Source organism: Muntiacus reevesi, chromosome 2 (genome assembly GCF_963930625.1).
Source record: "Muntiacus reevesi chromosome 2, mMunRee1.1, whole genome shotgun sequence".
NCBI lineage: Eukaryota > Metazoa > Chordata > Mammalia > Artiodactyla > Cervidae > Muntiacus > Muntiacus reevesi.
In genome coordinates, this window is record NC_089250.1 from 140930382 (window position 1) to 140957737 (window position 27356).

At 36.7% G+C, this 27356-nt stretch overlaps 1 protein-coding gene and 1 non-coding gene across 12 annotated transcripts in view; one reads left to right on the plus strand and one right to left on the minus strand.

Annotated features, from left to right (window-relative positions):
• Positions 1-27356, plus strand: part of LCOR (ligand dependent nuclear receptor corepressor) — a 129179-nt gene that overhangs the window by 18666 nt on the left and 83157 nt on the right. The window lies entirely within an intron of this gene.
• On the minus strand, positions 5546-5617 carry TRNAC-GCA (transfer RNA cysteine (anticodon GCA)). The gene has a single exon. It is a non-coding gene; the product is annotated as a tRNA-Cys (tRNA).

The following is a 27356-nucleotide window of genomic DNA, read 5'->3' on the forward strand; positions in this document are numbered from 1 at the left end:
CCTTATTTTGGTGAATAAGGATGTATTTGTTTTATCAAGTATTCTGTGTTGCATATCTTGTTTTTGTCCTCTCAGAATCTTTTCCTTTCTTTTTTGGCAACAGTAACTTGGCTTACCTTTAGGGAGCCACTTCTCCTAACAAATGTTTTTGAGTTCAGTGAGGTTTGGATGAATCTGACTCACTCAATTCTGTGACTTATGCCTGGCTATTGGTCACAGTGAGTGGAGATCACCAGCCTTGAGTCTGGCTGGTGGCATTCTTTGGAAAGATCTCTTTTTCTCTGGGGTAGCTAAGCTACTAGCCTATGAGCAGGAAGGAGCTACCATGAGGGGATATCCTGCCAACAAGTGAAGTGGTGTGCTTCTGTGTGAGATAGACACAGCGATGGATGGGGAGAGAAATATATCTTTGCATTTGGATCCAACTGTTCATGAAGGGAGTTCTAAAATTCCTACTGGAGAGTCAATAACTATCCTTTTTTGCTCAGACCTATTTAGTTTGGGTTTTTATCACTTATAGCCAGAAGTCCTTACTAAATTTTTTTTTTTAAGTTCTAGAAACACTGTATTTTTCTAAGGGGAACAGAACATTAGTAGCTTGCTATGGGTAAGCAGTGTAAAAGATTCTCTCGCCTTACGGAAATGGAGAAAGATGATTTGACTGGGAAGATACTGTACAGAAAGAAACATAACAATATCTAGCATGGGGAGGATTTAGTAAGTTAAAAAAATAGACTCACTACTATAAGACATTCACTTCTTTCATTCTCTCTTAGTGAATTCTTCAGTAACCTTCTTGAGTACCAAGTACAGTGTTAATATAGAGTGCCCATCTGGGTGTTAAAGAGATCATTTTATTTTGCATTTTTGGCTATTTCTATTTTACATTTTTCACTAAGAAACAGCATTATAATTATTGGTTCATGATACCAGGTCAGCCCACAAACATGATTGAAGTAGACTGAAGGACTTAAGTAATATTTTCTTGAAATAAAAAGAACAGACATCTGTTTTCAACACCATCTCTTATACCTTATTATCTGAAAATTTTGAGATCTTGAATTCCAATATACCATAATCCCTGTATGTTTTTACATCTCTATCACATGTAATTTAATCTTGATAATAACTTCAATAGGTGGGTATTATTTTAATTTTACAAGTGGACAAACAGCTGTGCAAATGGATGCTACTGCAGATTGATGCTGTCCAGCCTTAGTTGGACTCTTAGCACTGGGAAATCTTTTGTGTATTTGGTCAATTTCTATAGTTTAATCACCATGGTTCTCTTTTAGCCCCTGTGCACTCTGATTTCTCACTCAGCTAATGATAATGTCACCTACAGAGCAATGAAGTTTGAGGCTATGAATGTGACTATTTCCCCAACATTCTCCTCACCCCTAGGACTACTTGGGAAATTTGAGACAGATACCTATCTAAAACATTGTTTCAAAATATTGACTTTGAATGAGATATCTATAAAATTTGAAAATTTGGGATTCTGCCTCAGATTTGTTGAATCATAGTCTTCTTAGATGGGGCATAGGACTCTATTTTTAACAGGTGTCTCAAGTGAGTCTTCTTGTACTCACTGGAGTTGAAAAACCAGAGGCATTTAGAATAAAGTTACTGTAAGGAGCATGTAAGACCTTATTAATTATCCCAGTCTACTTAACCTTTCTCTGTATATACTGCCCAGTCCCTGCTCTCTGATTTCTCAAGTCCTCTGAACACAAAATACAGGTCACTCTTTTTCTAGTGTGCAAACATTGTACTACTTTATTTACCTTCTCACCTTTCTTTCTCCAATCCTGTTTCTTCTAGCTTGCAAAGCTCTTAAAGTTAGCAACCATGTCACATTTTTCTTTGTATTTTAAGTACTTGGCAAGTGACTGGCACATAGTGGATACCCAGTAAATATTAGTGGAAAGGTAGAAAACTGTACTTTGAATTAATAAAATGAAATTGAGTAGGAGATATTGTTCTATTTAAGTGACTCAAGTTATTTAAGGAAAAACAAAATTAATATGAGAAAGAAGGCGTGCAGACATTTTGAACACAATTTATGGTACCTTCAATAGCTTTAACACAGTGATTTTTAAGGGTAGTTTTGTGGGTCAAAGCTACCTTTGTTACTAGCTACTAGAGACTAATTTTCTGTGCATGTGAATTTTGTGGCAACACAAGTAAGACCCAACAGGTGAAACATTATTTCTGTATTTTGTCTTGTTTCACTTCAAAATGTAATCTTTTCCTTTGTATTCAGAATGCATGTATTACTTTGAATTTTCTGAAGTATCAGCAAAAGGAATAAGAGAGGGCTGGGCATTTTCCAGAGACAAATGGGTAAAAGTTGGAGGTGTGCAACAGGTAGAAAAAGAAGAGTATTTAGAGTAAAAAATACTTGTTTTTTTCAAAAAGTCCAGAAACTTTTTTTTTTTAATAATATACTGTGTGTGTGACACATTTTGTTTGAGATAGAAACAAATGAATCATGAACAATGATAGCCATATTAAAAGGCAGGACTATCATGAATGTTCTCGAAGTGGTGATATGGCAAAAAAAAGATATTTCAGTATGACTTTGTTCCACTCTAGCCACCATATAGTGATGGATGGAGTGTCTTTGGATAGGAAAAGATTTTGTGAATGCTTTAAATATTGATACTTAGGTTTTTATAACAGAGTTCCTTAATATTGTTTATATTTTGCTGTGAGAAGTTCACAGAGTCATACTTTAACAAGCATGAATGAATTTATTTATGACATTTAGATTTTAAAACCCTCATGGCAGATGGCGTGATGGACAGAGAATGGACATAAATATAAGCTGTTCTTTGTCTACTGGCTCTTCCAGTCTGTTTGACAAGTTTGAAAAAATGACTGAAAAAAGTGAGGCCTTGTTTTCAATTGTCTGGCAGTATTTTGCCAGTGACTATCAGAGCTTGTTTCTGTTGCAAGTTCAGAAACCCAGTTAAAATTAATCAGTCAAAAAGGTCATTAAAAAAAAAAAGTCATTTTGTAGGTTTATAAACAGGATGTTAACAGAGTAAAGCTAAAGCTAAGTTCTGATCTGACTGGATCCAGTCTTTCTTATTTAATCAGAAATATCTCCTTATCTCCATCTCTAAGCATTCCTTTCTTCTTTGGCTTCCTTTTGGGCAGGTATGATGGTAAAGATAATCAACGGCAAGTTTAGTGTTAAATAATTTTTAAAATCCACATTGTCTCTTTCTGTATAGCACTAGCCAAATTGGGAGGATGGAAGGATTCATGACCAGGCTTGGGTTATGTGGCCTATCCCTGAACCAGTCACTGAGGCCCGTGGAGTTTGATTCTCTGACCCAACCATTGACAGATCCCTGACTTTGGAAAGAGGCTTTAATTTAGCCCTACCTTATGGCTTGAAGAAGGAGCAGATTGACTGTTCAAAAGAAACTTGGATGCTATTGCCTATGAAAGGGAAATGGATACTGGTTAAGCAAAGTCTGTAAATATTCCACACATGATTCTGAGTGGTGTACTTTTGAAGAAATTGACTTATTTGGACCATGTTATGAGTTGAATTGTGTCTCCCAGAAAGATATATTGATAAGTCCTAACTCCTAGTATCTGTGAATGTGCCTTTATTTGGAAATACAGTGTTTGCAGTTGTAATCAAGCTAAAATGAGATCATTCTAGGTTAGGGTGAGCCCTAATCTAGTAACTGGTATTCTTGTAAGTGAAGCGAAGTCGCTCAGTCACGTCCTACTCTTTGTGACCCCATGGACTGTAACCTACCAGGATCCTCAGTCCATGGGATTTTCCAGGCAAGAATACTGGAGTGGGTTGCCATTTCCTTCTCCAAGGGATCTTCCCGACCTAGGGATCGAACCTCAGTCTCCTGCATTGTAGGCAGGCGCTTTACCATCTGACCTACCAGGGAAGCCCTATTCTTGTAGGAACAGGGAAATTTGGATACAGACAGGAAAGTTGGCCATGTGAAGACAGAGGCACAGGTTGGAGTTACACTTTGACAAGCCAAGGAACACCCTGGGATTGCTGGCAACCCCTGGACTCTGCAGAGGCAAGGAAGGATTTGTCCTTAGAGCTTTTGGAGGGAACTTAGACCTGCCAACACCTTCTAGTCTCCATAACTATGAGGGAGTACATTTCAGCTGTTTTAAGCCACCTAGTTTGTGGTAATGTTACAGCAGCTCTCGGAAACTAATACAGACTGTATTTGCTACATATGAAATTTTTTATTTAGCTCATCCTCTTAAAATGCTGATCATAGTTTTCCCAGTAAATGTCTTTTACATTAAAATGGACTTTATCGTGATTTGGGATATCCCTGGAATTTGTGGGCTTGGCATTTTAAAGTATATATTAATATTATTATTGTGACATGATAGTTTGTGATTGATTGTATTTATTGAGCTCTACATTTTTCAGAGTCTAGTTATAATATGGTTGAAGCCATGATCCTTGTTGATGAAGAACTAAACGGTTATTTTGGTGCACTTGACTCCCAAATAGCACAATGCCATGTGACAACCAGTAGCAGAAATAATTAAAGTGAAAAACCATGTTCCTGTGTCCATATGTTCCAGTAACCTAAATAAGAGAATATGTCTAGGGCAACTGGCTACTGAAGTGGTAACTTTAAGCAAACTTTAAGGGTTATCTTTTGCAGTATTTCTAGGCTCTTGTTCATTTTTTGCAGGGTTTGGCTAAATACCTTCAGGGTTTGGCTAAACTTTGAAGAAAATATGGTCTTATGAATATCCTTCTATCTTCTAATATAAGAAAGTTGGATATTCTCTTTGGGTACTGTAGTTCTTAGTCAAAACCTTTGTGGTATGAAAAGTCATTTTTAAGGAACTTAAAAGAATTGATTGGAAAAGTAGTTGGAGGAACCCGGGTAAGCACTTTTAAATATATATTCCTCCCTATATTCACTAAAATAAAATAGAAGTAATAAGTAAAGAAATTGTCATATCTTACATTATATATGATAAACACAGTACAATTTTCATTATGACTATTTTTGAAGTGTTATGTAAATTTTTAAGTTTAATAATTTCTCAATTTAAAACTCAAAAGTTTATTTTTAGAGTGTAACAATGAGAAGTCTTGCCTCCACTAATTTCCCACTAATTTTCTCCACTAATTTTACTTTTTTCCTGTACTCATTTTTATTTTGATTCTTTTAGTGTTTTTGTGTAAAAATGAAAACAGATGTTAGTATTTTTCTTTTTTCCCCTTTCTTACATGTAATGATACATACAAAATACCTTCTCTTGTACCTTGCTTTTTTCACTTAATGTGTCCTAGCTATCTTTCCATATCAGTATTTAAAGAGCACCCTCATTCTTTTTCACAGCTTGATTGTATTCCATTGTGTGAATGTGTACTGTAATATATTAAACTAAGGTGAAAGTGAAGTCGCTCAGTCGTGTCTGTTTGTGACCCTGTGGACTGTAGCCTACCAGGCTCCTCCGTCCATGGGATTCTCTAGGCAAGAGTACTGGAGTGGGTTGCCATTTCCTTCTCCAGGGGATCTTCCCGGCCCAGGGATCGAACCTGGGTCTCCTGCATTGCAGGCAGATGCTTTAACCTCTGAGCCACCAGGGAAGCCCATATTAAACTAGGCGGTTGTTAAAAATTTGAATTTTCACTTTTCACTTATCACTAACTATGCTGCAGTGAATAATGTTGTATATGTACTGTCACTGTGGAACTATTCACGATCGCGAAGACATGGCTGGGTGAATGGATAAAGAATATGTGGTACATATATACAACGGAATATTACTCAGCCATTAAAAAAAAACTAGCATGTACCTAACAGAAGCAGAAGACATTAAGAAGAGGTGGCAAGAATACACAGAAGAATTGTGTAGGATACACTCCGAGAAATGGTATTAATTGAGTTAAAGGTAAAATGTATTTGTAATTTTGCTAGATATTGCCAACTTGCCCTCTACACAGGTGATATAATTCTGTATTCTGTCCATCATTGTAGGAGAGTGCTGTTAAGAGAATGTCTGTATTCCCACAGCCTTACCAATATGGTATTGTATTTGACTTGTGGATTTTTGCAAATCTGATAGATAAGAAATATTCTCAGTGTAGTTTTCATTAGCCTTCTCTTTGTCAGTGAAGTTGATCCTCTTATTTTTAAGGACATTTGCATTTCTATTTGATCTTGAATCACCTTCATGCAGTGATGGTTGTGATACATTGCCATGGTGAAAGTAGTAATAATATTTTAATAGGAGAGGAAAGAGTGATGATTGTGAAAAAAGACTTCTGGATCCTCTCTCTTCAACTCGTGAATTTTTATATAATTCAGGATTGGTTCTGAAAGTTCAGATGCTTTGCTATTACCGCTTTAGGAGGCCTGCAGTGTGTGATTGGCACAGCAGAGCCATTGAGGTTTTTCTGAGCATTCCTCTTGCATGCTTTCAAGAAAACATAGATTGTTGTCATGCAGTCTCTTTAACCTGCTTCACAGGATTGTAGAAAATTGTTCAAATCTTGCCAGAGGTCTGGTCTTGTATTCACTCTAGGTGTTTGCAAAGTAGACTCTTTACCTAGTTGGTATAAGTTGGTTTCTCTAAATGTTTTTGCTTTCATTTAGTGAGTTCTACAAAATGCTAGATGCCTTCTTTTATGGTGTTTGTCTCCAGCTTGCCATTTTATCTGTTGCTTTTGGCACTTTCATTCTTTCAGAGTCAGTTAGCATTCTGTTTACTTAATGTTGGGAGAACAGCTTTGAGTGTTTTGGTGCTAATGTCACTGCTGCACTTTGAACTGAAACCCTTTCTCCTAAGCAGTTATGTTTCTGCAGCTATTAATGCCATTAAAGACTGTTTTGGCATTAGTTTGTGAATATGACATTTAATTTCTTAAAATCTGATATCTTATAAATTATAGGAGAAGTATATAATAGAGCATACAACAGATTAAAGGTAATATGAATAAATTGCCCAGTTATGAAAGGAACAACAGGCAGAATAAGGGTAGAAACTGATGACTCACAGAACAATCCTGTATTCTGAGAACCAAGTTGATAAGAAAGTAGATATTCAGTGACTCATAGATACCGATTCAAAATGTCCTCTGTCAAATAAAGGTATATTGACTTATAATGGACTTCTCAAGTAAGGACAACCTCTTTGCTTTGGGAGCAGTCTTTGCTTAGATGGTTTGGTTGAATTGCATTTTTAATTCATTGAGCTAAATGTTCTGTGAACATTTATGCTAACTACTAAGCACAATGCTAGATGGAGGGATACAGTGGTGTACATAGGAGACTGTTCTTATTCACATGTAACTTAGAGTCTATTGGGAGAAATGGGGCTGTTAATCAATAAGAAACCTGTAACTAACTGCCCAGTGAGAGAAGAGCTCTGCAAGGAGATTGTTCTCACTGTATGTGTAATTGTGTTCGTGGAGGGGGACAGATTGAAGAAACAGAAATTCAGAAGAATTTCCAAGAAACTTTTATTTAAGAAGTGAGAAATGAATGAGTTAACTTATCTGGGGAAGGAAGAGGAGAAGATTAGTAGGTTGAGAGAATTCTTTCAGACAGGGTATCAGAGGTTGTTTTCTGAAGACAAAAAGAAAACAGACCATGGTTTCCGTGTTAGGATTCTAATTTATATAAACATATTTCCTTTTCACCTCTTGGTGACACTGAAACATGCCTTGTGTGTATGTGTGCTTAGTCACTTAATCATGTCCAACTCTTTGCAACTCCGTGGACTATAGCCCACCAGACCCCTTTGTTCATGGGATTCTCTAGGCAAGAATACTGGAGTGGGTTAGACATTCCCTTCTCCAGGAGATCTTCCTGACTCAGGAATTGAACCCCAGTCCCATGCATTAACTAGACTCAATTTTGGTTGTGGCGTATTCTTTGACTGTTTTTTTTTTTTTTAACTAAAGGAACTGGGGCCTTCCTTGGTGGTGCAGTGGTTAAGAATCCACTTGGAATGCAGGGGACACAGGTTCCGTGCCTTTTGGAGAACTAAGATTCCACATGCTGCAGGGTAACTAAGCCTGCACGCTGCTACTGCTGAGTCCGTGCACCGCAGCTCGAGAGCCTGTTTGCTGCAGTAATATCCCATAGAACGCAGTGAAGATCCTGTGTGTTGCAACTGAGACCCACCCCTGTCAAATAAATAATAAATAAATAAAATTAGGGAAACTGATACATGTGAAAAGGAGGGGAGCCCTGGATGCGAGGAAGAAAATTTGTTGTGTACTTAGGCACCGGTTATTTCTGTAAATGGACAGTTGTACAGTCACTTCCCTTAGAGAAGCTTGAAGGCTTTACTTACTTGGCAAGTGTTCTTGTCTTACCATCTTCTCTTTCCAAGTTCAAATAGGAGTGATTTTTTTAAACCACCATTTTAAATTGAGAGATAATTAAAATGCACAGTTCTTAAGTTTTGACAGTTGTGTATACCCTCTGTGACCTCCATCCAAAACAAGATAAAGAACTTCCTGAAAAGTTTACTCCTGTCCTTTTCCGGCCAGTTGTTTACCACCATAATAATTGATTTCTATCACATTTATTAGTTTTGCCTACATCCTAGATTTCATATAAAAGAATCAAACAGTATGTGTTCTTTTGTGTCTGGCTTCTTTTGCTTAAGCAGATATTTGTGTGTGTTGTTATATTCATTCCTTTTTAAAGTGAATTTATTGATCTATAACTCATGTAGCAAATAATTCACCTGTTTGGTGTGTACAAGTCAATGATTTTTAGTATATTCATAGAGTTGTGTAATGATTATCACATTCAGACTTTAGAACATTTTTGTCGCCACAATGGGTATCATTATATTCAGTTTGCAGCATAGAACCCATACCCATTTAGCAGTCACTCCTTGTCTTATCCCCTATCTTTTTAATCCTCCAGCCATAGACAGTTACTTATTCACTGTGTCTCTGTAGATTCGCGTATTCTGGACATTATTAGTTCATTTTTTATTGCTAAGTGGTATTCCATTATATAGACTTACAAAATTTATCTGTTTCATTGCTGAGGGACATTTGGGTTTTGTTTCCAGTTTGGGGGTACTGTAAATAAAGCTACTGCATAAACACCTTTGTATAGGTCTTTTTGTTTCTGTTGAGTGAATCTCTAAGGGGATTGCCATGATAGTTGGTTCATTGTTGAACTATGAAATCACTCCCTGCAGGCATAGGCAGGGAAGAATAACTGCTTTTAGGAGATATAACCTACAAAAACAATAGTAGCAGCAACCAAATTCAGTAACTTTCAAAAGTCATAATACCTGCCATTTCATAGAGTTCAAGATAGAAGCATGGTTCTCTCAAGTCACTTCCTCCCCAAGAAGTTTTGTCACTTTGGGTAGTCTTTAAAGGATCCAAGTAGTCTATGCCACATAGAATGAGACCTTCTCACCAGTAAGACACATGAAATAAGCACTGCCCCTAAACTTGCCCTGTCATTTGCCCTCCAAAAGTGGTCTCACAGTCTGTAGCTAACTCACATTCTGTGTCTGATAGTCCAGATAGCTGGAATTCAGTGTGAACTCTGTTGTTCAGACACATGTGGCTTGCGTTGTAACTTCAGTGTCAGTAGCAAGTTTTGCTGAGCCTGCAGAAATTTCAGAGAGAGTGGGACAGTGTACCCTCAGCATCAGCAGCCATAGTGTGGGTTTCGTTACATCATGGAGTCTTTAGGAGACCAGCCTTTTGGTTGACTGGGAGACGCTCATGAGCTTTCATGAACTTCTCTTGCTTGTGGGAAAGACAACATGGGGCATTTCATAACCCTGAAGGAATTGTGTTGAAAATTTACTGAGTGTGAGTCTTTACTAAAACAGAAAACTTTACAGATAGTCTAGGAATATTTGTTGCTAAGCATATCTGTATCTCCCATGTGATAAAACTGTTAGGCATTTGGTCCCTTTTAGTGGAGATTAGTATGCTGGCATCTCAAATCTTGCAAGAGGCTTGCAAATTTTCCTCACTTTATAAAAGTTTTTATCACTTCTGTATACTCCATCACTGAAGATTCTTTAAGATTCTTGTCTATCTGTATTGCATCCCATCTTTGACTCACACTGCCAATGTAATTTTTCTGAAACATGCCATTATCCTGTCAGAAATCCTTCAGTGGTTCCCCATCTTCTTCAAGGTAAAATCCAGACTTATAGCATGGCTTTCCAGGAGCAATTTAGCCTACTGCTTACAATTTTACCTGATTTATCTCCATATCCCAATAATCAACATGGTAATAGCTAACATTTATATAGTACTTACTTTATATGCCAAGCAGTGGCCTAGGCCATCATAATAAACTGTCTGTAATTCTACAGATAGATCATGTACTCCCACTTCATACCTTTTGCTCACTCTGTACCCTGGAGTACTATTTTCCAGTCTTTTCATTTGTTTAATAATGCCTACTTGTTCTTTCAGATTCCATTCAGACATCACTTCTTAGAAGCTCAATTCCAAAATTCATTTTCTGCATCCCACCTCCTCTCCTCACCTCTTAGAATTGTTCTGAGATGTCAGGGCAGTGCATGTATAATATCTAGAATTGAGCAGAACACAGCTTTTCCTCCCTGTGCTACATCTTCTTTTTAGTGAGTATGATTCGGTAGGAGTGACTTGCCCTAGTTTAAGGGCAGAGAGAACAAGATTTATGACTACTCATAATCAGCATCACCTTCTCAAACTCTGTGTTTGAAAACACTTGGGTCCAGAGACAAAATTCTTAGTCTGGTAATATAGTAAGATAGTCCTTGCCTTTGAAGATCCCAGATTCTAGTGGGAATAGACAGACTTACAAGCAGCTAATTATATCTAGCTAGATCAGACATTTAAACATTAAAAGGAAAAAAGCCATAAAAGAATTGGAAGACTTTTTTCTGTCATTGGATTTGGAAAGGCTGAAGGATCTAAGCTGTGAACTATAAAGGAAATGATTGCTTTATTTAAAAATGAAGTATTTTACATGATAAAAAATTCCATAAAATAAAGCATAGAAGAATAAGATTGTAGCTCTTGTTAATACATAACCTCTCACCTCTGCCATATATTAAAATGAACTTGTAACATTCAGAAAGCAAAAAGGATTAACAACCCACTGGAAAAATGGATGAGAAAATGAATAGAGAAGAAAATGAAAATGATTTCACATAGAAGTCAGAGACATCAGTAAACATGAAAGTTGTTCAAGATTACTTCTAATTGAGGAATTGCAAATTTATTTATTTTAAAAATAATTTTTCTTATTTATTTACTTTTGGCTGTGCTGGGTCTTTGTTGCTGCACAGACTTTTCTCCAATTGTGGCAAGCTGGAACTACTCTCTAGTTGGGGGCTTCTCATTGCTGTGGCTTCTCTTGTTGTGGAACACAACAGTAATTGCAAGTCTGGGGCTCTTGAGTACAAGCTCTATAGTTTGTGGTGCATAAAATTTTAATTTCTCTGTGACATGTAGAGTCTTTCTGGAACAGGGTTTGAACTGTGTCTCCTGCATTGGCAGGTGGATTCTTTACAACTGAGCCGCCAGGGAAGCTCATGAACTGCAAATTAAAATCTTTTGACTATCATGTTGAAGTAAGTTGTGTCAAAAGTTCACAAAACTATCTTAAAGGTGCTCATACTAGCCAAAGATGAAAAATTTGAATATAAGGAAAATGTAAAGACTGCAATAGATTGAACTGTATTAAATAAGTAAAATTTCAGGAGTTCATAATGACATTTTTAAAATAAAAAAGGAAAAATAGCTATTGATCAAGCTTGGATATTTCAAAGTTGTCAACTCATTATTATGAAAATTTATACATAGAAAGAAGCATGTATTTTGTTGCAAAGTGTATTTCAGAGTAACCAAAGAGTTAATAGCGGGAAGCTCTTTATCAAAGAAGTTCAGTTAATAAATGAGGAAGGTATGAAAGTATTAGAAAAGTCACCATTTTGTGCCCACAATACAATAATAGGTCTAGACAGATTATTGATGTATGCTAAAAGTATTAGGTGAAAGTTGTTAGGTAACTAATGGTGGGTTCAAGTTAATGTTCTAAATTCACTGATCTATCTAAGCATGATTAAAAGTAGAAAAGACAGATGTTATGTCTTTTGATTGGATAATACTAGAAGGGCACAGGACTTCTTGTGAAGTATTCTACCCTAAAAAAAAATTAACCTGAATCTAATCATATAAAGTAACAGAGGACAGATCATGTAAGGTTTATTCAGTTGTTGTGAGGACTTTGGCTTTCTGGTGTGGGTGTGAGAGGTGTTGCTAATAGCCGGTTTCCCCCATAGCTCACTTAGTACTTCAAGTAAAGTTCCGCTGCATTTTATACAGTCAAACCTGATTTTATTTTCTTTATTTTTTACAGCAGTTTAAGGTTCACAGCGAAATAGAGGGGAAGATAGAACTTTGGCTTTTACTATTAATAGTAAAGTCAGGTGCATTCTAGGCTTTTGAGCAGAATGATCTGGCTTAGTTTTAACAAACTACTTGACTGTATGTCGAGAATAGGTTGGGAGAAGGGGGAGCAGGAGTATCAGCACAGATGCCAAGTTGGGAGATTTTGTGTTAGTCCAGATGAGATGTGAAGGTTGCTTCTACTGCATACTAGTAGAGGAAGGGAGAAGTGCTTAGAACTGTAAATATATAAAGTTGGCAGAAGATTGGTTAGGATTAGTAGGGACAATATGAGTTCTGATTTAATGAGGGGCATGAGAGGAGATAAGGAGGACGATAAAGGTTTTGGTTCAAGCAGTTCAAAGTGCATTATTACCTTTAGAAGGGGATGACAGAGGATGAGTTGGTTGGATGGCATCACTGACTCGATGGACATGAGTTTGAGCAAGCTCTGGGAGTTTGTGATAGACAGGGAAACCTGGTGTGCTGCAGTCCATGGGGTCGCAGAGAGTCAGACATGACTGAGTGACTGAACTGAACTGGACCTTTAACCAGGGTGGGAACGACTGTGAGTGAGCAGATTTCGAAGAGAAGGTAAAGAATTCAGTTTTGAGTATCTTCCACTTAATAACTGTTCATTGTGAATATACTACTGCTGAATATTAAGAACCAAGGACATGAGACAGTTGCCATGAGAAGGCCTTTCGTTGTCAGTTTCACATTACTCCTTAACTATGAGTTCTCACTCACGAGCTTGACATTGTTTCTGTATTATTTTGTTTTGTTTTTCCATGTAAACTTTATGCATATAATACCTACTTTGTGCCAGGTACTATTCTCTCAAATTCCTCAAGTACTAATTTTTTTTTTAATCCTCATAAAAACCTTGGGAGGTAACTGTATTGCCTATTTTACAGATGAGGCACTGAGAAATTAAGGAACTTGCCAAAGGTCACACAGCTAGAAAAGGTAGAGTTATATCTCATACTCTGAAGTCCTAGGTTTGGTTCCAGAGTAAATGTGAGTCAGATAAAGTGAGCCTGTGAGGCTGCAGAACAAGCTTGCGTGCTCAGTGGTGTCTGACTCTTCATGACACCATGGGCGTAGCCTGCCAGGGTCCTCTGTCCATGCCATTTTTCCAGGCAAGAATACTGCAGTGTGTTGCCATTTCCTTCTCCAGGGATTTTCCAGACTCAGGGATCAAACCTGCATTTCCTGCATTGGCAGGCAGATTCTTTACCACAGTGCCGCCTGGGAAGCCACTTGAGGCTGCAAATGCTGATACAAAAAGCCCTAGACATTACGTCTTAAGGTGCTTTTAACCGAGGCAGGTTTTTATGTGAATCCTTTTAACGTCTAAAAAAAAATTATTTATTTGGCTGCATCAGGTCTTAGTTGTGGCACTCAGGATTTTTGTTGTATTATGCAGGATCTTTCATTGTGGCACATGGACTCTAGTTATGGCATGCAGGCTCAGTAGTTGTAGCATGAGGGCTTAGTTGCTCCATGATCTGTGGGGTCTCAATTCCTCAACCAGGGCTCACATCTATGTCCCCTGCCCTGCACGGTGGATTGTTCACCGCTGGACCACCAGGGAAATTCCTATGTGAGACCTTCTTGAATGTAATAGTTATCTAAGTAGGAAGATATCAATACTGCATTCTTATCCATTCCTTAACATAATAAAGGCCGTATATGAAATTTCACAGCCAACATCATACGAAGGAAAAGCTTGGAAGTGTTTCTTTTAGGATAAGAAACAAGACAGGGATGCTCACTCTTACCACTTTTATTACGTATGTATTGGAAGTCCTTGCCACAGCAATTAGATGAGAAAAGGAAAAGAATTTCAAATTGGAAAGAAGTAAAACTGTCATTGTTTGCAGATGGTATGATACTATACATAGAAAAATCCTAAAGATGCCACCAAAGAGGCACTAGAGCTCATCTGTGAATTTGGTGAAGTTGCAAGATATAAAATTAACATACAGAAATCTGTTGCATTCCTATACAATAACTATGAAATATCAAAAAGAGAAATTAATCAAATAATCTTATTTACCAGTCACATCAAAAAGAATAAAATACCTAGGAATAAACCTCTACCTAAAGAGGTTAAAGACATGTGCTTGAAAAACAGTGACACTGTTGAAAGAAATTGAAGATGAGACAAACAGATGAAAGGATATACCATATTAATGAATTGGAAGAATTAGAATTGTTAAAATGGCCATACTACCCAAGGCAATCTGCAGTTTCAATGCAATCTCTGTCAAAATACCAAGGATATTTTTCACAGAACTAGAGCAAATAATTTAAAAATTTGTATGGAAACAGAAAAGATTGCAAATAAAACAGTCTTGAGAAAGAAGAGCAACACTGAAGGAATCATGCTGCCTGACTTCAGACTGTATTGCAAAGCTGCAGTAGTCAAACAGTATGATATTGACACAAAACCAGACACACAGACCTATGGAGCAAAATAGAGAGCCCAGAAATAAATCCACGTACTTACGGTCAGTTAATCTGTTGACAATGGAGGCAAGAATATGCAATGTAAAAAGTCTCTTCAATAAGTGGTGCTGGGAAAACTGGACAGCTCCATGTAAAAAGAATGAAATTAGAATATTCTCTAAACCATACGTAGACCCCAAATGGATTAAAGACCTAAATGTAAGGCTGGAAGCCATGGAATTCCTAGAAGAAAACATAGGCAGAACATTATTTGATCTAATTCATAGCAGTGTGTGTGTGTGTGTGTGTGTGTAATTTTGATCTGTCTAAGTCAAGGAAACAAAAGCAAAAATAAAAAATTTCCCTGGTGGCTCAAGATGGTAAAGAATCTGTCTGCACTGTTGGAGACCCAGTTTTGATTCCTGGGTTGAGAAGATCCCGCATAGAAGGGCTTGGTAACCCATACCAGTATTCTTACCTGGAGAATTCCATGGGCAGAGAAGCTTGGCAGACTATACAGCCTATGGGGTCGCAGAGTTGGACGCAACTAACACTTTCACGCAACTAACACTTTCAAATGAGACCTAATTAAACTTAAAAGCTCTTTTGCACAGCAAAGAAGACTGTTGATAAAACAAAAAGACAGCCTATGGAATGGGAGAAAATATTTGCAGATGATGAACCAATAAGGTTTATATCCAAAATAATATAAACAGCTCATACAACTCAACATCAAAAAAATTTTGATTTAAAAATGGGCAGAAGACCAGAATAGACATTTTCCCCAAGAAGACATACAGATATCCAAAAGATGTTCAACATTGTTAATCATTAGAGAAATGTAAATCAAAGCCATAGTGGAATATTTATATTACCTCACAACTGTCAAAATGGCTGTCATCAAAAAGACCACAAATAAAAGATGTTGCTAAAGATTTGGAAAAAAAGAACCTTTGAACACTATTGGTGGGAAGACAAATTGGTGTAGCCACTATGGAAAACAATATGGAGGTTTCTCAAAAAACTAAGACTAGAACTACTTGTGACCAAGCAATTCCACTCCTGGGTATATTAATCTGGAAAAAAAGAAAATGTTAATTCAAAAAGACACACTCACTCTGATGTTCACAGTAGTATTATTTACAGTTGCCAAGATATGGAACCAGCCTAAGTTGTGTTCATCAACAAATGAATGAATAAAAAAGATGTGTATGTGTGTGTGTACACACAATGGAATACTAATCAGCCATTAAAAAACTGAAGTTTTACCATTTGCAACAATAAGTATGGACTCAAAGTATGCTAAGTGAAATGAGAGAAACACAAATACCATATGATGTCACTTGTATGTGGAACCTAATGAATTTCACAGAAAAGAAACACTCAAAGATAAAAAGAACTAACTAGTAGTTACAAGTGGGAAGAGAGATGGGGGCAGGGGCAAGATAGGGGTAGGGAATTAAGAACCAACTAGTATGTATAAAATAACGCTACAAGGAGGTATAGTACAGCACAAGGAGTATAGCCAGAATTTTATAATAAATACAAGTAGAATGTAACCTTTAAAAATTATGAATTACTATTTTGTACACCTGAAACTTACATAATAGTATCCATCAACTAACTATACCTCAGTTTTTAAAAAAGAAAAATTCACTGCATCTTTGTCGTTCCATTTACATGACACATCTGGCATGTTGCAAGTATGGTTTTGGGATTTGTGTACTGATGTTATTCTGTGTGCTCCATATAGTCTCCTGTTTAATATTGCATCAGTTGCTTGACTGATTAATGGTGAAAATCCTTAAGGAGTTGGCTGGCATATTTGCATTCAGTTATTGGTTTTACCCCTGTTTTCTTTTTTGGCTGCACCATGAGGCTTGCAGGATCTAAGTTCCCTGACCAGGGATTGAGCCTGGGCCCCTGAAGTGAAAGGACCAAGTCCTAACCACTGGACCACCGGGGAATTCCTTTGTTTACTCCTTTTGGCTCAAACCTTCATTGCCCCAAAAGGCAATGTAGCTTTTTAGTTCAGATTTCTTTTTAATAGTCACAGTGACCTTTACAGCTGTCAGTCTGAAATGATATAATTTTGCAAAGTGGTTTATATTATTTGTTTTTCCTTGAGGGTTAATCAGTTTCTACAAGGTGGTGATGATGGTTACTGGCCTTTTTAGGTTAATGTTCCTACAAGGATCACAGAATAAATATAAAATAGTAATAATACCTGTTGCAGAATTGTTGGGTAGATTACATAAAATAATGAATGTCAGGTTTTAGGATACAGCCTTAATGTTAGCTGGCATTATGATTTTGTGTAATATGTGATATAAAATGATAAGGATGTTTATATATTGCATTTATGAGCATGGTATATAGCAAATATCAAGCCTGCTCCTCTTTTGGGATGTGAAGCAATAGTAAATTAAGAATATTAGCCAGTATTTTTGGTATTGTGATATTTTATAGATTTTTATAGTGGGACTATCCTCTTAAAAACCATTAAGTCTGTTGCCTACTAAACTTTACCACATTTTGGTGTTTATGATTCAATATTTCTCAAGATATTTCTCTCTTTGGAGAGCACTAATTTAGTTATTTTTTATTTGATAATAGCTTCCTTTTAAGGGAGTTTTGATACCCTAGAAACTGTTCTCAAACCTTTTTGGTCTTGAGCCCCTTTAAAAATTATTGAGCTATTTGAAGAGCTATTGTATTAATAATTTATTTGAAAATAACAATCATCAACCTATTATATGTTAACCCTTAAGTGAAAATTGTAGTTTCCCAAAACAAAATAGTTAAGTGGGAAGAGGGGCATTGTTTTTACATATTGCAAAATTCTTTGAAGTCTGTGTTAATAGAAGATAACTGGATCCTTATCTACTTTTTCATTCAGTTACTGTGTTTGTTATTTTGATTGAAGTATTTGAAGAAAGTCTAGCCTCACACAGGAATATTATCAGAAAAGGGAGAAATATTTTAATAGTCTTTCAGATAGCTGGGTATTTTTCTTGGATATAACACCAAAACTCCTTGAGTAATATTTCTTTTTTTTTTTTCCTTTTAATTAATAAACTATTTTTTAGAGCAGTTTTAGGTTCACAGCAAACTGTAGAAATGTTAAGAGTTCTCATATATGCATAAACTCCCCACTGTCAACATATGGAATCACAGTGGTACATTTATCACAGTTGATGAGCCTACATTGACCCATCGTTATTACCCAAAGTCCATAGTTTACATTAGTGTTCACTCTTGGTGGTGTACATTCTGTGAGTTTTGATGCATGTATCCACTGCAGTATCATACAGAATAGTTTCACTGCCCTAAAATTTTCTTGTGTTCTGCATATTAATCCTCCCCTGCCCCACTTCATCCCAGTCTTTGCAACCTCTGAGTACTCTCTCCTTGGCTTGTAGTGGCCTGCCTTCTCACTGTGGTCTTATATGGCCCTTTCTCTGTATTCAAGTGAAAGTGGGGAACTCTCTCTGGTATCTGTTCTTTTTTTATTTTCTTTTGATTGAAGTATAATTAACTTACAGTGTTTCGGGTATACAGCAAAGTGATTGATTATGTGTGTGTGTATATGTGTATGTGTTTTTTTTGAGATTCTTTTCCATTTGGGTATTACAAGACCTGTAATTTCCTGTGTTATATAATAGATCCTGGTTTATTTATTTCTTTGGTTTATTTTTTTAGTTATCAAAGATTATAATTGTATAATATTGAGAAGTATAGAACAAAATACAATTATTGGAAGATAATTGCTCTACAATGTTGTGTTGGCCTCTGCCACACATCAGCACAAATCAGCCACAGATATACATAGGTCCCCTCCCTCCTGAACCCCCTCCCATCTCCCACCCCATCTCACCCCTCTAGGTTGTCACACAGCACTGGATTGAGCTCCCTGTATAGTAGTGTATATCTGTTTTATTTGATTCATAGAAAACTTTTTAACTTTAATGAAGTTTAGTATTTGAAAATTTTGTTGCTTGTGCTGCTGGTGTTTTAAGAATCCATTGCTATGTCTAAAATCACAACATTTACCTCTGTTTTTTGTTTTTTTTTTAAAGAGATTGATTTTCCACCTTATATTTAGATCTTTGATACATTTTGGGTTAATTTTTTATATGGTGTGAGGTCAGAAATCCACCTTAACCTTTTGTGTGTGGCTATTCAGTTGTCCCAGCATCATTTTTTAAATTTATTTTTTAATTGAAGGATAATTGCTGTACAGAATTTTGTTGCTTTCTGTCAAACAGCATCATTTGTTGAAAAGGCAGTTCTTTCCCCACTGAGTAGTGTTGACATTCCTGATAAAAATCAGTTGCCCATTGATGTATGGGTTGACTTCTGGATTCTCAGTTCTGTTGGTCTGTATGCCTATCCTTGTGTCAGTGCCACACTCTTTTTAAAAATTTATTTATATATTCATTTATTTTTACCTGCGCTGGGTCTTCGTTGCTTTATGCAGGCTTCCTCTAGTTGCGGCAAGTGAGGGCTACTCTTCGTTCCAGTGCACGGGCTTCTCATTGCGGTGGCTTCTCCTGTTGTGGAGCACAAACTCTAGGGTGTGCAGGCCTCCGTAGTTGCAGCACACAAGCTTCGTAATTGTTCTGACCGTATGAAGTTTTCCCAGACAGGGATTGTACCCATGTCCTCTGCATGAGCAGGCAGAGTCTTACCCTCTGCATCACCAGGGAAGTCTAGTACTACACTTTGATTATTGTGGCTTGTAATAATTTTTGAAATCAGGATATGGAACTCCTCCAGCTTTGTTCAACTGTCTTCAAAACATGATTGTTCTGGCTGTTTGGGCTCCCTTGCAATTCCATATGAATTTTAGGGTTAGTCTTTCAATTTCTTCCAAAAAGAAATTTTGGTAGGGATTGCATTGAGTATGTACATCAGTTTGGGGAGTGTTGACATCTTAACAATATTAAGTATTCTGATCTAGGAACATAAGATGTTTTTCCATTTATTTAGGTCTTTAATTTCTTTTGACATTGTTTTGCACTTTTTACTATGCAGGTCTGCCACCTCCTTAGTTAAATTTATTACTAAGTATTTTACTCACTTCATTACTATTGTAAATGGAATCGTTTCCTTCACTTCAGATTGTCCATTACTAGTGTATAGATGTGCATTGCTAATGTACAGAAATAGAAACAGTTTTTCATGGTTCTTGTATCTGGCAACCTTGATGAATTTATTAGGTCTAATAGGTTTTCTTCAGGATTTCCTATGTATAAGATCATGATATCTCTGAGGAGAGGTAGTTATTCTTCTTCCTTTTCAATCTGGATGCCTTTTATTTCTTTTTCTCTTACCAGTTGCCTTGGCTAGAACTTCCAGACAGTGTCGAACAGAGTGAATATCCTTATCTTGTTCCTCTTCTTAGTGGGAAGCTTTAAATGTTTCACCACTGAGTATGTTAGTCCTGAATTTTTCATAGATGCTCACAGTCAGGTTGTAGAAGCTTCTTTCTGTTCCTAGATTCTTGAGTGTTTTTATCATGAAAGGGTGTTGGAAGGGGTCAGATGCCTTTTTTGTGTCAGTTGAGATGATTGTATTACTTTTTCCCATTCACTCTATTAATATGTGTTTGATTTTTTTCAATTGATTTGATGTTATATGTTGAACCACGCTTGTGTTTCTGGGGTAAATCCATGGTGCATAGTCCTCTTAATACACTGCTGAATTTGGTTTGCGAGTATTTTTTTTTTTTGGAGGATTCTTGCATCTATATTTGTAAGGATATTGGTCTATAGTTCTCTTGATGTTTTTCTCTTTGGCAGGGTAGAACCAACCTCATGTAATGAGTTAGGGAAGTATTCATTCCTTTATTTTTTAGAAGAGTTCAAGAAGAACTGATGGTATTTTTATTTTTTCTTTAAACGTCTGGCAGAATTCATCAGTGAAACCATGTGACCCTTGACTTTTCTTTGAAGTCAGAAGTTTTAAAAATTACTGTTTTTATATCTTTACTTTTATTTTCTATCTTTTTTTTTTTGAGTACGTTTCAGTGGTTTATTTCTAAGAATTTGTCCATTTTGTCTGTGTTACTTACTTACTTGCATACTCTTGTTCATTGTATTTTTTGTAATACTTTCTATTTTTGTAAAGTCAGTAGTGATGCTTTCATTTCTGATTTTGGTAAATTGAGTCTTCTTTGTTTGGCTTCTTGGTCATTCTATCTAAAGGTTTGTCATTATCATTAATCTTTTCAAAGAGGTTTTGGTTTATCTGATTTTTCTCTATTTTTCTATTCTCTTGCTTCAAAAACTCTTTACCTACATCTTTATTATTTCCTTTCTTCTGCTTCATTATCATTTTGGTTCTTCTTTTTCTAGTTTCTTAAGATTGGTAGGTTAGGTTATTGAGTAGTGATAATTCTTTTTTTTAATGTAGGTGTTTACAGCTATAAAATTTCCTCTGAACACTGCTTTTGCGGCATCTTATATATTTTGGTATATTGGGTTTTTTTTTTATTATTATTATTCTCAAAGTATTTTCTAATTTTCTTTCTTTATTTTTATCTTGGCCACACTGTGTGACTTGCAGGATCTTAGTTCCTTGACCAGGGATCAAACCTATGCTGCCTGCAATGAAAGTGTGGAGTCCTAACCACTGGACCACCAGGGAATTCCTTACTGTTGTCTAACTTAAATCTCTTAGTTGTTTCGTCTATTACTGAAAGTAGAGTGTTGAAGTCCACAACTATTACAGTTACTTTTCCTCCCTTCCACTCTGTCAGTTTTACTTCATATTTTTGGGGCTCTGTTGTTAGGTGCTTATACGTTTTTAATTGTTAAGTCTTTTTTTTTTTTTTGTAAATAGTGGTATAGTTGATATAGGGGCTTCCTAGGTAATGCAGTGGTAAAGAACCGCCCTCCCAATGTAGGAGACCATCCCTGAGTGGGAAATACAGGTTCGATCCCTGAGTCAGGAAGATCCCTGGGAGGAGGAAACGGCAGCCCACTCCAATATTCTTGTTGTTGTGGAGTGACTAAGATGTGTATGACACTTTGCAACCCCACGAACTGCAGCATGCCAGGCTTGCCTGTCCTTCATGATCTCCCGGAGTTTGCTCGGACTCACATCCATTGTGTTGATGATGCCATCCGACCATATCATTGTCACCCCCTTCTCTTCCTGTCCTCAGTCTTTCCCAGCATCAGGGTCTTTTCCCATGAGTCAGCTCTTTGCACCTAGTGGCCAGAGTATTGGAACGTTGCACAGTATTCTTACCTGGAAAATTCCATGGACAGAGGAGCCTGGTGCGCTGTAGTCCATAGCATCACAAAAGAGTTGGACAGCTGAGTGACTAAGCATCCATGTAGTTGATATGTTTTATTATATAATAGAAGTTAAGGTGTACAACACAGTAATTCATAATTTTTAAAAGTTATGTTTCATTTATAGTTGCTGTTAAATCTTGGTAGATTGACTTACAGTGTCCTTTGTCTATTATAACAAGTTTTATCTTAACATCTGTTTTGTCTAATGTTAGTATATTCACCCCATTTTTCTTTCATTTGATGTTTTCATGGGCTTTTTCTTTCATTTTTAACCTCTTTATGTCTTTGATCTAATGTTGAGTTTCTTACACATAGCATGTAGTTGGATCATGGGTGTTTTTTTTTTAATCTGTTCTATCTGCCTTTTATTGGAGTGTATAATCCATTTACATATAATGTAATTACTGATAAGGAAGCTGTTTGCCATTTTGCTATTTGTTTTCTACATATCCCATGTTACTGAAGTGTTAAGTCTCTTTACTGCCTTTTATATAATAAATATTTTCTAGTGTACCATTTTGATTCCTTTTCCACTTTTACCATGCAAGTTTTCGTTATTTTCTTAGTGTCTGTCTTGGGGGTATATAATTAACATCTTAATAATGACTTAGTTTCAATAGTATTACAAAATATGTGACTCATATGTAGCTGTGTCCCTCAACTTTAGATTGTCATTGTATTGTCACAGATTTCATCTTTACACATTGTATTGCTCATCAACATAAACTTATGATTATTTTTGTATGTAGCTATCTTTTAATCACATAAGGGAAAAAAGGAATTACAAACCAAAATGCAACCCTTCTCCCGTCCTTTATCAAACATTTTGTATGTGCTAAGTTGCTTCCATCATGTCTGACTCTTTGCAACCCTGTGGACTGTAGCCCGCCAGGCTCCTCTGTCCATGGGATTCTCCAGCCCACTGGAGTGGGTTGCTGTGTCCTTCTCCAGGGGTCTTCCCGACCGAGGAATCGAACCCACATCTCTTACGTCTGCTGCATTGGCAGGCGGGTTCTTTACCACTGGTGCCACCTGGGAAGTTCATTTAATGATACAGTGCTTCTGTTATGCTTTCAGATACTATTCTAAATAGTTTACAGATATTATCTTAATTTTTTGAGGTCCAAACAATTTTATAGCCCAGGAAGATGAGGCATAAAGAAGACAACTTGCCCAAGACCATAGAAACCTTATAACACACGGTCAGAAATCTAAACCCAGGTAATCTGACTCCAGAATCCATGTTCTTAACTACCAGTCTCTTACTTCCTAGAGTACTAGTATTCCTTCTATTACATTACAACATGGAGTGTAAAATTCAGTTGGATACATAAAACAGATGCATTCATGTTGAAAATTCAGGATAGATAAAGCAAAGGGTACTGGGAGTCAGTTGGGAGGAAAGATAACTTTTGACCTGTGTCATTGAGGACCAAGCAGGATCACGACTTGAAATTTGAGAGGACACTTTAGGCAAAGAACAGGGTGAGGCAAGGGACCAGACAAGCAAAAGCAAGGTGAATTTGGAAAACAGAATAATTTGAGTTGAGTGTGCTTGAAGAACATTGGGAGAGTATATTGAAAAGGTCCACTTTAAGAATTTAAAAGCTAGACTTCAGAGTTTGAAATTTACTCTACATGCGTTAGATAATCACTGAACACTTTTGAGCAGAGAGAAACTATTAAGAATTTACATGTAAGTATATATGTGAATCTGAAGGCTAGCTCAACATTTAGTGTCATTTTAAAATTTCTAGAATATGGTGACATTTATTTCAGTGGGGTCCAGATTAAAATTTGATCTATTGTACTGCTGTATATTAAAGTGTGTTGGAGATGTGTTATAAAGTGATGATTTTTTAAATTTGCAAATTAGATGTGTTTAAGTAAATGGGTTTCATTATATCAAAAGGAAGATGCTTCCTTTCAAAATCATCTCTTGTATGAGAGGTCGGGTGGTGTAATGTGCATTTAATTACATGCTATATACAATAGTTCAGATCAGCAGTGTTTCTTGAGTCCTTCTGAAACCAGTGTGTTTGCCAAATACTGGAAGTATAACCATAAGTAAGACTTAATCATATTTTTTCAGTCTCTTTTTCTTCCTAACTGGTAAACGTTGGAATGCTCTAGTATTCAGTCTTCTTCCTTCCTTTCCTTTTTCTTTTGTTCATATTCTTTATCATTATAGTTTATTATAAGATATTGAATATAGTTCCCTGTGCTGTACAGTGAGACCTTGTTTATTTTATATATAGTAGTTTGTATCTGCTGATCCCAAACTCCTGATTTATCTCTCCCTCACGCCCTTCCCCCTTTGGTAATCAAGAGTTTGTTTTCAATGTCTATGAGCCTATTTCTGTTCTGTAAATAAGTTCATTTGTTTTTTTCTTTTAGATTTTACTTATAAGCAATGTCATATGATACTTGTCTTTGTCTTACTTAATATGATAATCTCTAGGTCCAACCATGTTGCTGCAAGTTTCATTGTTTGTTTTTTTCTTTAAAAGCAAATAGAACTCGGTATTATTTATTGTCTGCAGCATATGGGATTTTAGTTCGCTGACCAGGGATTGAACCTATGCCCTCTGAAGTGGAGGTGTGAAGTCTTAACCACTTGACCACAAAGAATTCCCCAAATTTCGTTCTTTTTTATGGCTGAGTAGATCTGTCTAGTCAAAGCTATGGTTTTTCCAGTAGTCATGTATGGTTGTGAGAGTTGGACTCTAAAGAAAGCTAACTGACAAGCTTTTGAACTGTGGTGTTAGAAAAGACTCTTGAAGGTCCCTTGGACTGCAAGGAGATCCAGCCAGTTCATCCTAAGGGAAATCAGTCCTAAATATTCATTGGAAGGACTGATGCCGAAGCTGAAACTCCAATATTTCGGCCACCTGATGCAAAGAGCTGACTCATTGGAAAAGACCCTGATGCTGGGAAAGATTGAAGGCAGGAGGAGAAAAGGATAACAGAGGATGAGATGGTTGGATGGCATCACTGACTCAATGGACATGAGTTTGAGTAAACTCCGGGAGTTGGTGATGGACAGGGAGGCCTGACGTGCTGCAGTCCATGGGGTCGCAAAGAGTTGGACATGACTGAGCAACTGAACTGAACTGATATATATATCTGATATGCATATCTTCTTTGTTCATTCATCTTTTGATGAACATTTAGGTTGCTCCCATGTCTTGGCTGTTGTAAATAGTGCTGCTATGAACATTGGGGCATACATGTATCTTCTTGAATTTGAGTTTTATCCAAATGGATGTTTAGGAGTCAGATTGCTTGATCATATGGCAACTCTTAATTTTTTAGAGTTTTTACAGTAATCTCCATACTGTTTTCCTATCATAGTGGCTGCATCAATATACACTCCCATCAACTAATGTAGGAGGACACTCTTCTCCACACCCTCGTCAGCATTTATTACTTATAAACTTTTTGATGATGGCCAGTTCTGATCAGGGTGAGGTGATGCTTCATTGTAGTTTTTATTTACATTTCTCTAATAAATAATGATGGTAAGCATCATTTCATATGCTTATTGGCCATCTGTATGTCTTTTCTGGAGAAATGTCTGTTTATGTTTTCTGCCCAGTTTTGGTTGGGTTTCTTTTCCTTTTTAATCCCCTCATTGAGTGGGTAAGCCCTCATTCATGTGTGCCAAGTCGCTTCGCTTATGTCTGACTGTTCACAACCCCATGGACTGTAGCCCACCAGTCTCCTCTGTCCGTGGAATTCTCCAGGCAAGAATACTGGAGTGGGTTGCCATGCCCTCCTCCAGATCATTCCAATCCAGGGATCAAATCCATGTCTCTTACGTCTCCTTAATTGGCAGGTGGGTTCTTTACCACTTGCACCACTTGGGAAGCCCAGATAAGATCTCATGTATTTCTGAGGCTTTAAGTTCTGTCTATACTTACATGATTTCCAGTTTTATATCCCTGATTCCAGTGTCTTCTATTTCAAACTCACCCATCCAGTTGGTTACTGCATGCACCCACTTTCATTTCCAAGAGAGAAGTCAGATTTAACTGATTTAAGTGTCCAAAACTGAACTAAATTTCTCTGTTCCACTTGTTTCTCCTCCAGTCTTCTCTTAGAAAGTTACATTACCATTTACCCAGTTCTCAGACCAAATAAAGCCTAAGTGTTCTCTCCTTCATTCTACTAGTGTATCATCAAAGCAAGTTCGTTTAATCCTCAGGTTATACTCTGTATCCTTTCACCGATTTCTACCTCCACCACTGCCACTCTGGTTTGTCACCATTATTTCTTGTGAAGGCTGTTTTAGTAGTCTCATTATAATACTTTACTTATTATCAGTTATCTGTGCAGCCACCTGGTAAACTTAAGCAATATAAATCTGATTATATTACTTCTGCCACTACCCAAATATAAAATTAGTTGATTTCTGTTAAATTCAGATCCCAATCATCTCACATAGCCTCTTGTGATCTTGCCTCTAGATATGTCTCATCTCCTACTTTCTTACTTTGCTCAGACCACACCAGCTTTCTTGCTGTTTCTCAGATATACCATACTTCATACCCTTTACTGCTTCAGTACTGTTCCCTCTGTCTAGAACGTTCCTTTGTCTTGGATATCTACATGACTTGCTCACTCAATTCATTCAGTGCTCAAAAATTCAGCCTCTTAGAGTCTTTTGCTGACCTAAGAATTCTCCGCCCTACTCAGTTATTCTTCGGCGTTTCTCAGTGTTACCAGTAATGGTTTTTTGGGGTTTAGTTGTTGCCCACCCCCCACCCCCACCACCAGTCTGCTATATTCTTTGACCAATTCTTTTACTTATCTTTACCACATGTTATTCATTATCATTGTCATCATTATTTATATATTTTATTTCCTCTACCAGAGTTAGAGTTCTGATATGAACTTTTGTCTGTGTTGTTCATAGCTGCATCAGTAATGACTGATTCATAATAGGTGCTCAATAAATATAAGTAAATAAATATCTATAGTCCACCAAGGACAAGGGGCTCAGAAACAACAGAACTTTAAAAAAAAAAAAAGAAGTTACTGAACTTTCAAACAATATTTTTAGTATCTTTGAGAAAATATGTAATACCAAGGCCATTATGAATTCAGTAGTGCTTTTTAAAGAAATAATGCATTTTGTTCACAGCAAAAAATGCATTTAGAAAAGTAGTGGCTGTATGTGC